At 40.6% G+C, this 17,521-nt stretch overlaps 1 protein-coding gene across 5 annotated transcripts in view; it reads right to left on the bottom strand.

Annotated features, from left to right (window-relative positions):
• The window catches only part of Cab39l (calcium binding protein 39-like), a 103,716-nt gene that overhangs the window by 73,557 nt on the left and 12,638 nt on the right, over positions 1-17,521 (bottom strand). For 4 of the 5 annotated variants that reach the window (XM_087585260.1, XM_087585259.1, XM_087585258.1 and 1 more), the window contains exons 2-3: positions 16,024-16,171; positions 14,751-14,820 (exon numbers count right to left, since the gene is read on the bottom strand). The gene's annotated coding sequence lies outside the window, so the exon portion shown is untranslated. 5 annotated transcript variants of the gene reach the window in all.

Here is a 17,521-nt window from a genome sequence, read left to right as displayed (position 1 = left end):
AAATGTGGATGCTTCATCCCTTCTTAGAAGAGAGAACAAAATACTTACGAAAGGAAATACAGGGACAAAGAGTGGAGCAGGGACTAAAGAAAAGGTCATACAGAGATTGCCCCACCTCGGGATCTATCATATATGCAGCCACCAAACCCAGACACTATTGCTGATGCCAAGACGTGCTTGCTGACCAGAGTCAGATATGGGTTTCTCCTCAGAGACTCTGCCAGAGCCCTAACGATACAGATGAGGATGGTTGCAGCTAACCATTGAACTGAACAAGGGAACCCCAATGGAGAAGTTAGAGAAAAGACTGAAGGAGCTGAAGGGGCCTGCAACACCATAGGAAGAACAACAATATCAACCAACCAGACCCCATCAGAGCTCTAAACCACCAACCAATGAGTATACATGGAGGGACCCATGAGTCCAGCCATATATGCAGCAGAGGATAGCACTGTCCAGCATCAATGAGGAGAAGCCTTTAGTGCTATGTTTCCCCAGTGTAGGAGCATGCCAGGGCCTTGAAGTGGGAGTGGGTGGAAGTGGAAGCATCATAATAGAAGGGGGGTGGTAAGGAGTATGGGAGAAGAGAAAAAGGGGATAACATTTGAAATGTAAATATATAAAATATCCAAAAATTAAAAAAATAAAGACAGTCCTGGAAATACAAAGACTTTTCTGCAACTTATGATCTGAGAGCTGACAAGGAAAAGTCTGTGAAAACCTCCCAAGTCCAGGAGCTACTGGAAGGGAACAGGTATACAGATCCCCAGGATGTCCAAGGTTGGTACTTGGTACTAACCATCATTCATTCCAACAGTACATGGAAAGAAATCAGGTATGTACTTAAAAAATATTGTGTCAGTTCTGAGACCACAGTTGCACTAAAGATAGTATCAGGGCCTCCTAACAGAACCAAAAAATAAGCCTTGAAAAGATAAAATTCTTTCAAGAAATATAGGTGATCCTAAAGAGGAGATTTAAAAAACAAAAAAACAAAAAAAAAAACAAAAAAACAAAAAACAAAACAAAAACAGAGAATTCTTAAAAGTATAAAACACAACATAGACTATACATAGAATTTTGGCATGTACTCAAAATAAATGGGCATAGTAGAAAGCCCTTGCTATCTCAAAGCCAAGGAGGTGGAATCAGGAAAATCCAGGCGCCTCCCCTGTCAGCTAGCCTAGCTTACTTATTAGCCTGTGAGAACTCTTGTCCTTAAAAGGGTGGGGAGAGAGAGGGAAGGAGGGAGAGAAAGGGAGAGAGGGAAGGAGGGAGGGAGAGAGGGAGGGAGAGTGTAGTGTGTGTGTGTGTGTGTGTGTGTGTGTGTGTGTGTGTGTGTGTGTGTGTAGTGTGGCACAGCCTAAGGAAAGACAAGAGTTTTCCCCTGGCCTCCACACACAAGGACACATGCTGGTAGCCAGTACATATAAACACCCTTCCATCCCCCTCAGCTAGGGTGTTAGGGTTGTGAATGGTGCTCAGTAGTAGGGCCCTTGCCTAGCATGCGCCATGCCCTGGGTTTGAATGCTAGTGTTAAAAAATAAAAAACAAAAAACAGAAACAAAAAAATCCCCCCAAAACAAGACAAGTGAACCAAGAAACCACACAACATCTAGTGTGAATATATATGTATGTATATGTATGCATGCACACACATACACACAATGTCCCTATACTGTATATGCCAGAGATTCTGTTAGAGAAATAGAGGATATAAAAAGTGATGCAAACCAAATGTCCAGGCAATGAAACAAAAGGAACCCGAAGCTACTGCAAAATGTGTTATCAAAACAAAACGTCTTGAGAAAAATAATTTCCAACAAATCAATGAATGACAAATTCTTCAACTCTGGGAAAATCCCAATCAGCTTAAAGAGTAAATGACAGTTTAATCTCAAAAGCAGAGAAGATGGGAAACACAAAGCAATGCTGGAAGAAAGATCATGTCTGACTGTTTAAAAGGACTTTCATTCATGTGTATATGCACATGTGTGTGTGTACTGTGTATATATGCATATGTGTGTGTACTGTGTATATATGCACATGTGTATGTACTGTGTGTGCAAACCTACTACTGCATGTGTGGAGTCCAGAGGACAAGCTGCAGGCATCAGTTGTCTGCTCCTCCATGTGGGTTCCAAAATGAAGCTTTCAGCCTTACTGACAAGAGCCTTTACCCACTGAGCAATCTTATCTTGTTGGTGATGCTCTCACATTTTAATTAAACTATAAATACGAATCCAAGTACAAAAATCACCAAATGTAAGAAACAACAAAATGATACCAATACATATTATAATCAAATCACTTAACAATGTTCTTAAAGTATTTTAAGAAAAAAGTCTTATTATATGCAAATAAACAGAGAAATAAGAGCAAATACCAAAAGCCAGCAAATAAAAAGTCAACGAATGGAACAGTGATGTCAAAGTACTGAAAGGAAACAACTGTCAATTTCCATCAGAAATAAAGATGTGGTCATTTATCACCAAGCTCAAAACCATAAGGAATGGCACACACTTGAATCCCAGCAATCAGAAGGCAAAGGCAGGCAGATCTCTTTGAGTTCAAGGTCAGCCTGGACCACAAGTGAATTCCAGGATACCCAGAGCTACACTGAGACCTTATAAACAAAACATACAAACAAACAAAAATTAACATCACCTCTGAAAGCAGAAAAAAAAAAGTTATCACAATTACAGGAAATTTGCACAAAGCAGTCAACACCAGAAAGAATAAAAGATATTTTTCCTTATTTCAAAAATACCTTTCAAGGCCAGTTAAGATGGTTCAGTAGGTAAAGGTGTTTGCTGTCAAACCTGATAACCCATATGGTAAGAGAACCAGTTTCTGTAAGTTGTCTTCTGACCGAGCACTTATCTCTGTCCCCTGACCCAAACACAAACACCAAGTTAAAATGCAAAACAGAACAAAGCGCATATATATATACATATATATACATATATATATATATACACACAAACAAAGATAGTATCGGGGACTCCTAACAGAGGAGAGTATCCTAAAAAATAATGTGCTTTTGAAGCAAAAGTAACACTCTAGAATAATAAAGCAATACACTAAAGCTTGGAGCAGAAAATGAAAGAACATGACTGGAGGTTGACTGCTATTGAATGTGCACACTCTGAAAAGTAATCACAAAATGAACAAGAAGCCCAAGCAAATATAGCTAACGTTCCAATGATTAAAGTATAAGGATGTAATGAAAACTGCTAATATCAACCCAAAAGAAGGCATAAAAAGTGGTAAGAGAGGAGGGAAACAAAGAAGAAAAGGGGTAAATAAAAAGAAAATAGTGAGCTGATGAATTAAAACCCAACCTTTAATCAATAATCACATTAAATGCAATGTGCCAAACACCTAGATTAAGAATCTAGAACACATGAAACTCAAGACGGATGATCAAAACATGAATGCTTCACTCCTTCTTTAAAAGGGGGAACAAGAATATCCTTGGCAGGGAATAGAGAGGCAAAGATTAAAACAGAGACAGAAGGAACACCCATTCAGAGCCTGCCCCACATGTGGCCCATACATATACAGCCATCCAATTAGACAAGATGGATGAAGCAAAGAAGTGCAGACTGACAGGAGCCGGATGTAGATCGCTCCTGAGAGACACAGCCAGAATACAGCAAATACAGAGGCGAATGCCAGCAGCAAACCACTGAACTGAGAATAGGACCCCCGTTGAAGGAATCAGAGAAAGAACTGGAAGAGCTTGAGGGGGCTCGTGACCCCATATGAACAACAATGCCAAGCAACCAGAGCTTCCAGGGACTAAGCCACTACCTAAAGACTATACATGGACTGACCCTGGACTCTGACCCCATAGGTAGCAATGAATATCCTAGTAAGAGCACCTGTGGAAGGGGAAGCCCTGGGTCCTGCTAAGTCTGAACCCCCAGTGAACATGATTGTTGGGGAGAGGGTGGCAATGGGGGGGAGGGTGGGGAGGGGAGCACCCATAAAGAAGGGGGGGGGGATTAGGGGGATGTTTGCCCGGAAACCGGGAAAGGGAACGACACTCGAAATGTAAATAAGAAATACTCAAGTTAATTAAAAAAAATAAAAATAAAAATAAACAAAAAACAAAAACAAACAAACAAACAAACAAAAAAAGAATCAGAAATTATGGTCTGGGCATGGTGGTACACACCTTTAACCCCAGCACTAGGGAGACAGAAGCAAGTAGATCTCTATCAGTTCAAGGCTAGCCTGGTCTATATATAGCAAGTTCAGGCCAGCTCAAACTGCATACTGAAAGCCCTTTTTGATTGTCATACTATCTTCAAGGAAAAGGCCAGAAGTAGCAGTAATCATTCTATAAGAAGAGAACATACATCCCAACAAAGGATGATCCAGACAAAAATGTCAGCAGTAACAAAAGTGAGATACCCTGGGTGAGGGAATGGCCAACCAATAACCCATCCAACTTGAGACCATCCCAGGGGCAAGCCCAATCCCTAACATTATTAATGATACTCTATTATGCTTGCGGACAGGAGCATGTTGTCCTCTGAGAGGCTCTACCTAGCAGCTGATTCAGACAGATACAGACACCCACAGTCAAACAGTGGATGGAGCTTGGGCACTCTTATGGAAGAATAGGAGGAAGTACTGTGGGTCCCAAAACGGATGGGATCCCACAGAAAGATCAACAGTCAACTAACCTGGGCCTTTGGGGTTCTCAGAGTCTGAAGCACCAACCAAAGAGCATACACAGGCTGGACATAGGCCTCCCTGTTCATATGTAGCAGATGTGGAACTTGTCCTTCATGTGGTCCTAAACAACTGGAACAGGGCTATCCCAAAAGCCGTTGCCTGCCATATTACCCAAATATGATCTTAAGAGAGTGCTTGAAAGATAGAAGCCCCTTACTGCATTGTAAAGACTCATCTTCAGCCAGAAAGTAGAAACTGCTAAAAATCAAGATAAATTCAACTATGAGGATGGCAGAAGACAGGAGCCTAGCATAGCTGTCCTTTGAGAGGCTCTACCAGCAGCTTACTGAGACAGATGCAGATACTTACAGTTAACCATTGGACTGAGGTCGGGGAACCCCATGGAGCTGAAGGGGATTGCAACCCCATAAGAAGAACAATATCAACTAACTAGACCTCTCAGAGCTCCCAGGGACTAAATCACTAGCCAAAAACATACATGGGCTGGTCCGTGGCCTCCAGCATACATGTAGCAGAGAGTCCTTGCCTGACCTCAAAGGGAGAGGTCACTAAGGATGTGCCTAATCTTGTAGAGATTTAATGCCCCAGGGCAGGGGAGCAGGGTGAACAACTCTTAGAGGAGGTTCCAGGACGGGGACAACATCTGGAACATAAATAAGTGAAACAAAGAAAAAGCTGATTCAGCTCAAATTTAACAACGTCACTGAGTTATTTTTCTGCATTCCTATCTCCTATACTTCACTCAAAGTTGAGCTCTGTCTACATGGTGACAAAGATGGTTCTGATAAACTTTTGGCCATCAATATCTCAAGAGCATCCTAATTAACTGCATCAATCTTTGAAACAAGACCCCAGGTCTTGCTGGAACTACAACCCGGCTACTAGGTACAAGATTGAGAATGCTCAAGACGTTAAAAAAAAGATACAATGAGGGGCTTCTATTACTTGGCCCGATGGACTAAGGAAAGAGCAACATAACGTCTTCTATTAGCTTCCTGTCAGGCTTTAAGTGGAACACTGGGCAAGAAGACATACACCATGATTTAACTGCCAAGAGTATATAGCTGGCCACACTCATGTATTACAATTCCAGTCTAACCTAGCTGCCCATCATCCATTCCTATCCTTTCCCATAGCTACGGTTATAAGAAGTGACTAACACTAGGCAAGTTTTCCAGATAAGATCAGCAGTGTACTCACCCACACCTGTTAGGCTTATGAACCTAGATTATAAAATTACCACTTTCCCCATACATTCAATGAACCAAGTAAGGGAAAGCAGAAAGGCACATTGCGGTGGTTTCAATAGGAATAGGAATTTGAATGCTTAGTCATTAGGGAGTGGTACCACTTGGTGGGAATTAGGAGGTGTGGCCTTGTGTGTAAGTGTGTCTCTGAGGGTGGGCTTTTTGGTTGCAGAAGCCCATGCCAAGCCCAGAGTTTGCGCTTGTTGTCTGTGGATCTAGCTACTCTCCTCTTTCTGTTGCCTTTGGATCTGGATCTGGAACTCTCATGCGTCTGCCTACATGCCAACATGTTCCTCACCATAAGGATGACAGACTAAACCTCTGAAACTGTCAGCAAGCCCCAATTAAAAAGTTTCTTTTATAAAAGTTGCCATCATCATGATGACTCTTCACAGCAATAGAACACTGACTAAGACACACATGAAAAAGCAAAGATGAAGAAACATCAGCAGACGTGTCCACACACAAGGGAGGAAATGCTTTTCTAGATTTCCTTCTCATTTCCATTTCAGGAAGAATTAACTGCATGGCTTTGGAAGTTGCTAAAGATATTCAATTTGGCTTTTATAAAATCAGAGTATGGAGGAACTTCTAAAGGATGAATGCTATGGGAATATTCCAGATGTGCCTTATCATTAGTATTAATCCAAGGCCAAACACAGTAACAGTGTAACAGCACTCATCTGCTCTGGTTTCTCTTGGTTCCTTCCCCATCTGCATTGGCTATTCTAGGGAAAGAAGAAGCTGAATAAAAAAAATCAAGGAATATGCCCATTTAAAAAAATGATTATTTTATTTCGAATGCTGTCCCCCTTCCCTGTCTCCCCTTTGAAAACTCCCTATCCCGTTCTCCCGCCCCCTTGCCTCTAAGACGGTGCTTCCCTATGCACCCACACATTCTAGCCTCACCCCTCTAGCACCCCCCCTTCATAGGGCAACAAGCTTCCACAAGACTAAGTGCCTCCCCTTCCACTGATGCCAGATGAGGCAATCTTCTGCTACATATGTAGTGGGAGCCATGGGTCACCATGTATATTCTGTTTGGTGGTTTAGTCCCTGGGAGCTCTGAGGGGTCCAGTTAGTTGATAATGTTGTTCTTCCTATGGGGTTGTAACACCCTTAGCTCCTTCAGTCCTTTCCCTAACTCTTCCACTGGGGTCCCTTGACTCAGTCCAATGGTTGGCTGCGAGTATCTGGATCTGTCTTAGTCAGGTGCTAGCAGAGCCTCTCAGAGGACAGCCGACCAGGCTCCTGCCTACAATCACTTTTTGGTTTCAGCAACAGTGTCCGGGTTTGGTGTCTGCAGGTGGGGCGGTCTCTGGATGGCCTTTCCTTCAGTCTCTGCTCCATTCTTTGTCTCTGCATTTCCTTTAGACAGGAGCAATTCTGGGTTAAAAATTTTGAGATGGGTGGGTGGCCCCCTATCTCCACTGGGGGTCATGTCTATCTATGGAAGGTGGTCTCTACAGGTTCTATCTCCCCTCTGTCGGGTCATCCCCATTGGGTCCTGGGAACCTCTTGCATCCCTGGCATCTGGGACATTCTAGTCCCTCCCCCCATTCCCCACCTCCCACTGCTATTCATTCTCCTGGCCCTCTGGATTTCTGTCTTGTTTTCTCTTTTCAGACTTGACCCTGCTCCCACTTTTTTCCCTCTCCTTCCCCTCTGCCATCTAGGTTCCTCCCTCCTTCTCCCTCCTCTGATCATTTTGCTTATTATTTGGTTTACATAGTACTGTGGTTGAAGTGCTATAACGAGTCTCTTTCCTCAGTTTTTAATTAGATTCCCCCAAGTTTCTTTGAGCCCTAATTGTTAACCTCATCAAAGAGGAGGAGTCTACAGCTTCCTTAAGGCCAGAACTTCAAGCTTCAGAGGATCTGCAAAACCCATTCACCAATCATTACGACTGACCTCAATGCTACATACACTTTAAAAGTATTTGTTCTGAGGCTGGAGGGACAGCTCCGTGGTTAAGAACACTGACTGCTCTTCCAGAGGACATATTTCAATTGCTAGCACCTACAAGGCAGCTCACAAATCCTGTGCAATTCAGATATCTTCTGCCCTCTTCTGGCCTTTGCAAGCATTGTATGCAAGTGTGTAAAGACATGTGTAAGCAGACACTCATTCGCATGAAATGAAATAAAATAAAATCTTCGTTCTAACAGCATCTTTCTTGTTCTGTTTAAGCTGCTACAATGGAATACACAGATATTTCTATCATGTTTTTGAAGGTTGGAAAGTGTATGATCAAGGACATAGCAGATTCACTGATTGGTTAAGGGTCTGTCAACTTCCTAGTTCACAGAGGTCAATCTGATCCTCCTATTTTTACATAGTAGAGAGTTAAGCAACCTATTCACAAGGGCTCATGCCTTAAGACTTATCAGTTCAAATATCATCTCACTGAGCTTTATGTTTCAACATAGGAATTTAGGGGTGCATACTGATTTATTGTATCACTCAACTTAGTAACAAATTTTAGTATCATTCTATTGGATAACAATTGTTCCCATTTAAAAAGTAAAAACACAGAGTTTAAGATTTATTATCTCACATGGTTTCTTAAAACTAGTAGCAGAGTTATTCTGGCTAAGGTTTCAGCCTACAGTTGTTTCTCAAGTCATATGGCTTTCATAAACTGAGACTGTTGACTGGCTCAATATTTAGACACACATCTTACACAGTATCAAGAATAATGCATTTTATTCAGTCCTCTTCCTTCTTCCAATCTACTGTCTCTGTACTCCTCCATTTCTTTCTCACCCTGTAACTTTCTACAATGCAGAGAGACTATTTGTCTAGGGTGCCATGGCTTCTTCCTCCTTCAGCATTTTAGCCCAGGGTTGTTTTTCCTGGGCTTCCCACCATTCTCCCAGGCCATTAGAATGTCTCTTGATAAGTCCAGTTCGTGAACATTCAGTACACATACAAAAGTAATAATTGCTACATAACCTCTATATGCCAGGTACCATGCTAGCTACTTTCAGCTAAATTATTAATCTTCACCAATGTTCGAAGATACAATTCTACTATCCAGGGAATATACCTATAAAATTTGCTATCTGTTCCTCAACATTAAGGCCCTAACTGAATGGTACCTAAGATCCTCTGGAGAAATGTAGCTTGATTTCATGAGGCTAATTTTATAAAATGATTTAGGTTGGTTTTTTTTTCATAATCTCACACATATCCTGTAAATAAATTTTTGTTCATATTTAAATTTCCTGTAAGAAGATTCATGTAAGAATTTGGCCTGAAAGCCATTTTTCCATCTAGATTTCTACTCTCTTCCCTTCCTATCTTTAATTTGGGACACTCTTGATTCACTCGCATTTCATACCACCTCCACACCCTCTCTCCTTTCCTGTAACATCAGTTCACAGCTCAGTTTTCACTCTCCACCTACACTGCAGATTTCTGTCACATCTTTATCCAACAAACTACAGCACCTGCCTCAAAGTCTCTCCTAACTTAACTTTGTGACATTCAGAATACCTAAAGATTAATTAATTAATTAATGCATTTACTTCAATGCCAACTCAACAGAAAGGCACTTTCAAGCACCAGCAAGATGGTTCTGAAGGTAAAGGTGGTGCCACCAAGCCCAGAGGTCTGAGTTCCATCCCCAGAGCCATGTAGCAGAAAGAGAGCAAATTACAGAGGTTATCCTCTGACCGGCACTTGTGTATACAGCTCACACACACACCCCGCCCACTTACACACTTGAGTTGTTAGTCAGGAAATAAACATATTCCAAGCCAATATAGCCTTTTCCATTGCCCTTGATTTCCCTCCAGATCTTGAAGGTAAGACCCTAGTGTTGAAGACACCAGACACTCAGGACACAGGACTTGGAGGAACTGAGCTAGAAGTGCCCTAGAAGCCTCCACTCTGGAGGTCTTTCTCTTGATACAAGGGAGAAGACTGATCAGTAGTCTCACCGAGCTGTAAAATATATGAACCACAACAGTGGCTGGACTGGCACACTATCTCCAGTCAGTCAGGAGAAGTTCTTTCAGCTGTGAGTAAACAACAGCTATCTAACTGTACTAAATAAAGCCCACTCAATGTGAGGAAAGTCATGCCTAGTATTATAATCTAGCCAACTCTCTATGGGTGAAGCAGGTATAGAATCTAGAGGAAATCCTAGTATATCTAAATTAATGCAATTTTAACTGCATCTACGTACTTATCTTTATACCCACAGGTAAGTATGGTGATCACTCCTCATCAAAGAAGCTTCTTTTGGGAACAGATGTACATGATTACAGAGATCCATAACTGGTCAGATTGCAGAGTATAAGTATCCATAGGGTCTCCAGCCCAAATTTCTCTATTTGCAGTATAATCCCCCATGCAAATTAGGGAATATCAAGAATATCAAGGGATGGGAAGTCAGAGAACCAGAGTGACTGCTGCTAGTGTGCCCTATACATGCAGGGAAAATGCACCCATGAACTCTCAACAATCTGGTTGCCCAAAAAGACAGGCATAATGACAGTATCAACTGACATTCTACTGTGAGCAGGGAATTTCTTCAAAGTTCTACTTCTAACTGACCTACTACAGATAAGCAATGGCTGTTTAGAGAGAATCTGTTTCCTCTGGTACCAGATCCTGCATAGGCTGTCCAATCCCAAGTGCTGAGCCATGGACAGATGTACACACAACCAAAGTTAGATGGACTTAGTAGGCTGTGTGTGTGTGTGTGTGTGTGTGTGTGTGTGTGTGTGTACACGAAAGCCGATAGTATATATATGTAAAAATAATAAAGAGTCATAAATTTGAGGAGGGAAATGGGTGGAGTCAGAGTGGGAAGGGATGAAAGAGTCAGGTGGATGTGGTTCTCATGTATAAAGTTCTCAAAAGGGCTGGAGAGATGGCTCAGCGGTTAAGAGCACCGACTGTTCTTCCAGAGGTCCTGAGTTCAATTCCCAGCAACCACATGGTGGCTCACAACCATCTGTAATGATATCTGATGCCCTCTTCTGGTGTGTCTGAAGATAGCAACAGTGTATTTTATACATAATAAATAAATAAGTGTTTAAAAAATAAAGTTCTCAAAAAAAGTTAAGATGAAAACAAAAGTGACTAAACAGGGTTATGGTTGGGGACATAGCTCAGTGGAGTTTGTCCAACACAAGGGAGGTTCTAGGATCCATCTTTACCAAGGAAAGAGAAAGGCAGGGGAAGGGCGAGGGAAGGGAAAAGCGAAGGTCAGAGGACAGGGTTATAGATACAGTTCTAAGTAAACTCAGCAATGGCAGTTCTCAAGTTTAAACTTCAATTAGAAGTTTGTAATACAAACACACACACACACACACACACACTTACATCCTCACACGTACATATACACACGTACATGTACTGTTACACACACATAGATACACATGCATACTTTCACTTGTACACAAACATATTTACAGACATCCCTCCCATTTACACAATAATAAAAATAATACTAAAACTAAAAGTTTGGACTTCACCTATCAAATACTTTGCATGATTAAAAACATTTGTACATGCAATCTTTTTCTCTACAACCTTATGAACTACAGCTTCCAATATACTTTTGAACTCATGAAAATTGATAGAACCGGTCTGAATCAACATCATTCAGGAATAAAGAGAATGTATCGAGACTGTGAGAGAAGCCGTGGAGAGAACATGGAGGCCGACGTTAAGATTCCACTCTGTATTTACAGGTTGTTATGAATGTTCTTAAGGGGTGCATGTGTACAGGGCTTTGTATGTTTAGGTGGGCAATTATATCAATTGGATCAGAAAAAAAAAAGAGAATGTATCATACAGTGTATTAACATGAATTCTTTTTTGTTTGTTTGGTGCACCTCAGACATGGTAAACACTTGCTCTACACTGAGCTTCCAGCTCTAAAATGCATTTCTTCCCCCCATATCTCACCATTTACTCTTTATGTGGTCCAGACAGTTGACTCTAGGACATCAGACATACTGGCAATGCATCACTCCATCACTAAGCTACATTCTCAGCCCTAGCAACATTGCTTAATGTAAAAATATCAGACATCTGCAACACAATAATTACTTCTAACAATTAAAGCAATTAAAAATAACTTAATGTCAACAGGTGACTTCATAAGAGGCACTTAATGAAATTAAGTATTTGGCAACAATATATAACAAAAATTTTAAGTAAAACACCATCATTCAATGAATTTATAAATTATAGTATCCTTTGTATAACCATTTAGAAATACAATCACTTTGACAGCATATCATTAAGCTATGGCAATTTTCTCCAAATTTGTTTCCCTTTCATCTGGTTTTGTTAACAATATTTGTACAAAAACTGTTTTATGATCCCTAAATAATCTTCAAGGTTTTTGTGTTACTCTTTACTGAAAAGCCAAGAAGGTACCAGTTACCCACAAAGTTAGTAAGTATTCTACTAGCTTAATTAGCTCAAAATCTGAAAGACATTTTTTTCTAATATATATTTGTATTTTCACAAATACAAAAAGAACAAACTGTGGTTTATCTATGAAAGATATCTTACTCAGCAATGAAAAAGAAGAATAAATGGATGTATTTTTTACAATGTGGATGAATTTTAAGATCAGTAAGTAAAGCAGCACCTGAAGGACTGGAGCTGGTACAGTGGCACACGCCTATGCTCCTGGCACTCGGGAGGAGGCAGTAAATGACCTCAAATTTGAAGTCAGTCTGAGATATATAGCACCAGGCCAGCCAGGGCTGCATAGCAAGAGCTTGTCTCAAAAGTGTGTGCTAAGTCTGGAGTTGAATTCTTAGCATAAAAGAATGAATGAATGAATGAATTATGAGTGAATGAATAAATACTGTCACCTTCTTTTAAATTGCTCCTTTTCTCCTCATTTCTGACTTTACAAAAGAAAAAAGAAAAGCTTTTTGTTCATCCACTTTTAGCTACCAAACCTGAAATAAGTCTTCACATTTTTGGTACTACATTGCACTGGCCTGGAATACTAAAATGCCAATTCATCTTTACTAACGTATTTGGCACTGAAGGTTCAAAACATCCACAGTACACCCTGTTTGTCACTGTTTCCCTGGCTTGGCTTGACCCACTCATCCTTTTTCTTCGCTCGGTTTCTTCTACTCCACATCGCCTTTCACCACCATTTATTTCCCTTCTTTTACCTACAACAGATTTCTGTGTGGCTTGTGCCCTGCTAGACTGTGTTTGGCATTCTGTAGCTTCAAAGTGTAACTATGAACACAGAAATCCCTGGGCTCTTTAAATCTGAGAATTTGTGTCTTCCATTTGTTCTGTTAAATGCCAACAATTACCATGGATAGTCTCATACCTAGCCCATATTTCTATCTTCCTTCCTTCCTTTCTTCCTTCGTTCCTAGCAGTCTCATTATATGGTTCAGACCAACCTGGAATTTTCTTTCTGGAAATCAAATCACAATTTCACAAACTACTGCATTTTCTATGGGGTTGTGAATAGCTTTTAACTATACCTATATGCTGAGTTAATCTACAATTTATTTTTAAAATTGTTATAATTTTCATTTCTAGACTTCATTTCCTACAACTGATTCCTATTTAATTATGTTTCATCACTTTCATCATCTCTTATTTTATGAAAATATTTATGTATTGTACATTTCTAGCAACTATTTTAGTTCTTTGTTATTTCTGCTGAGTCCTAGTCATAATACCCTGATTTTCACACTTAAATTTTTGTGATTTTTTTTTTAAAAAAAGGTTATAATTATTTTATCGTTGCATATGTCCCTCTGTAGAGAACCTATAATTGTTTTACCTGGAACTTAAAGAGTATCACAAAACTGTATATCCACTTCTGATTCCACTTGTAGAGTTTTAGAACTATGAAAATATTACAAATCAAGTCCTAAACTTAAGTAAGTGTAAGCTCACAGGCAGGGATGATCAGCAGAGACCTTACCTACACCTAGACCTGAAGCCTCTACAGAAGACCTCGGACCAGCCTTCCACTCTACCACAAGGCACACGACATGTTCCCTAGGACTCAGTCATCATGCACAGAAGATCCGTGCACACAGAAAGGTGTTGAAGGACAACCTGACTCTAGGCATTACAGTAGAAGAGAAATGGGCCTGAAAGGGTGAAGTGGAGGAAAAGAAGGAATTGTGAGCAAAGAAAAGGGGTAAGAACAAGTAAGTCAAGCCAATCCTGGGAGAAGCAGACAGGAACAAACAGGATTAAGCTAAAACACTGTATTGAAACTTCGGTGCCAGTCCCTTCCCGACTACTCCAATAGGAAGCGGAATAGGAATGCCTTCTCGTCCAGGAAGGCAGTGGGAACATGAAAGGCTGGCCTGGGGAAGGGAAGTGTGCGGCATCTCTGTAATCTCCACCAGCACCTGAACCCAATACCAGGAAACAAAACTTATTTCGGTTGATTCCTTGTTTTCTACAAAAGAATACAGAAGCCTTTGCTGATGTGACAACACCCTTTCTGCTGAAACTCTGGGGATGTCCTCAAAGTATTCAGTGACTTTAGAACTCATTTACCTTATGGGCCTACTCCCAAAAGTTCTTATTTTCTTACATGTTCAACCACTTGTTTTGATGGTCATTTTACATATTCAGTAGGAGGGGGAGGTCCAGCTCTTGTCTGTAATCAACTGCAAATGGAATTCAATTACTCCTAAAATAGTTTGGTAAAAGTTCAGGCTGGGAGAGTATATTTATTCTTGTTAAACTCTTAATGTCCAATATAATTAGAAAAGTATCCCAAGAAATGATAATGCAAATCTTACACCTTTATTACCTCACCTTAGAAATTCCTTGTCTTCAGCCAATCTGTCCCAATGCTCGCAGCTTTCAGTCACTGGTCAGCGCAGTTCTGACAACCAGAACAGGCTCAGAATTAACTCTACAAGACTTATAGAAAACACTTTATGCCAAATCTAACATAGTTTCTCACACTTTTCAGTTATAAAGAATTACAAATTAGATTCTCTAGCATAACTAAATACAGACAAATCAAAACAAACCAAATTCCCTACCCAACTACTCCAATAGGAAGCTGAATTTAAGGAATGCCCTGTCATTGTGGAAGGCGTGGGAATATGAAGGAAGGCCTGGGGAAGGGAAGTGTGGCATCTCTGTAATCTCCAGCACCTGAACAATATGAGGAGACACACTCGTTTCAGCTGATGCCTTGGCTGATGTGAGAGTACTGTCCTTTTTCACACTCTGGTAAACTCTATTATTTCACAGCAAACCAAAATAAAATACAAAACAAAACAAAATAAATCCACAAAAGAACTTTGAAATGTCACAGAGATCATCTTCTGGGTTTTCAATTTTTGACAATATCACTAAAAACTGCATGTTAGGATTTTTCTTTTTTAATGTTAACGCACACGTGTGTACGTGTGTGTACACAGACTTGTACGTAGCAGGGGTTGTGTCTCACAGTGTGTGTGTGTAGGTGAGAGGGCAGCTAAAAGGTTTCCATGGGACCCAGGGCTCAAGTGCAGTTGTCAAGCTCGTATGGTACACACACTTGCTGTGCCTCCATGCCACCCAAGTTTGGTTGTTTTCCACTCTGCCATACTTTTTAGCTAGTCACTGGGAACAACTCTAATATTTATCTCTACACCAATACAGAAGTTTGTGTATATATCTCTATGCTAGCTAGTTTTATATTAACTTGACACAAGCTAGAGTAACTGGAAAGGAGGGAACCTCAATTGAAAATATACCTCCATAAGATCTGGCTTAATGATTAATGGAGGAGGACCCAGCCCACTATGGGTAGGGCCATGCTTAGTTGGTGGTCCTGGGTTCTCTAAGAAAACAGGATGAGCAAACCATGGGGAGCAAGTAAGCAGCACCCCTTAATGGCCTCTACACCCACCAGCTCTTCCTTCAGGTACCTGCTCTGTTTGAGTTCCTGTCCTGACTGCCCTCAATGATGAACAGTGTTTAGTAAGCATAAGCCAAATAAACCGTCTCCTCCCCAATTGCTTTGGTCATAGTGCCTTACTGCAGCAAGAGAGACCCTAAGTCAAGACCCTATTAGGAGTTAACGGAAACTTACACTTCTCTCCTTTAGCATGCTGCCCTTGCATGAAGAACATATAAGCCACCAATCTGCGGTCTGCATCTTCATTTTCCAAACAGCAACTACAGGTTTAAACTAAACCTTAGCTCCTGACGTTCTTTCTTCTTCACGGTGGATGTTTACCCTGCAGTAATGTAGTACAATTTAAAAATAAATAAATAAATAAAAAAGAAAAAATTAACAAAAAGCTCAGGCTTTAAAGTCACATGGACATGGGTTTAAATTACTGTATAAACTGAATCAAATTACTTGAAAAACACTGAACCTACAAGAAAAATAGGTTGCAATATATAGATATTAAATGACACAACATAAATGAAACCAAATGTCAGCAAAGTAGTAACCTGCTGTGTTAAGTCGTCATATCTCCCCACCTGCCCAGTTTTCTTCTCTACTCTTTCTTCTTCAGCCTTTTTCTCCTTCTCCTCCCTCTTTCTCAACAGGTCCTTACCATGTAACCCAGGCTGGTCACAAACTCACCATTTTCTTGTTACTTCCTTGCCAGTGGTGAGACTGCAAATGTGTGATAGCACATCAGAATCAATGGACTACTGTTATGTATGTTGTATGTCTACATAATGTTTACTTAATCGGTCCAAAGGCCTTTTCAGAATAAATCTGCTTAAGTCGTAGGCTTGATAAGCTCGTCCTGAGTGATTATCAACCTTCAGCAAGACTAGGTATAGTGATGTATAGAACACTCTCCTAAGAGCAACATACCCAAACCTTATTGCCAAATACACCACTGGGCTGTCCAATCTATGTCCAAAACCACTAGAAAGTTCCTGTTATGTGTGATGATCAGAAAATGCAGAAATATAGTATAAAATATTTTAGTTTTTCTTTCATTCTATCATTTAACTTTGTGTTTGAATATATAAATGCATGATTTCGTGGTCAAAATATAACCAAGTTATGAAAAAGAAAAACCTCTCTTCTGTCATTGGCATCTTCTTTAGGTTATTATCTAGATCCCTTATCTAGAGAAAGGGTGATTTAAACGGGGACCATCTACCTAGAGAGTGCACTATTGGCTGCACACTACAGTACATCCAGTCATTCTCCTACTAATGGACATTTAAAATGGTTTTAGGTTTTTAATTAAGTAGAATGGTTAATATTAAATGTCAACTTGGTGAGATCTTGTTGTCAGGAGACACGACTTAGGACAGGTCTGTGAAGGAGTTTCCACAAAGGACTAAGTGAGGCCAGGGGGACTCTCCACAGAATGAATGAGTGTACCTTCCAAGATTGGCCCAAACACAGGGACCAGAGGAAAAGGCAGTGCAGCCTGCCTGTCTTTGTTTCTTGCTAGTGAGTATGCTTGCTGCATATGAAGTATGTGACCCCATATTCCAGAGGTCAGACTACTGTTCCTTTGACTTTCCAGACTGAAATTCAGAGACCCTCCAAGAATAGTCCAGCGCTCCAGCACCAAATTGGGAATGAGGCATCCAGTTTCATAGATGGAATA

Source organism: Rattus norvegicus, chromosome 15 (genome assembly GCF_021556685.1).
Source record: "Rattus norvegicus strain SHRSP/BbbUtx chromosome 15, alternate assembly SHRSP_T2T, whole genome shotgun sequence".
In the NCBI taxonomy this organism is placed as follows: domain Eukaryota; kingdom Metazoa; phylum Chordata; class Mammalia; order Rodentia; family Muridae; genus Rattus; species Rattus norvegicus.
This window is presented reverse-complemented; position numbering and strand designations above follow the sequence as displayed.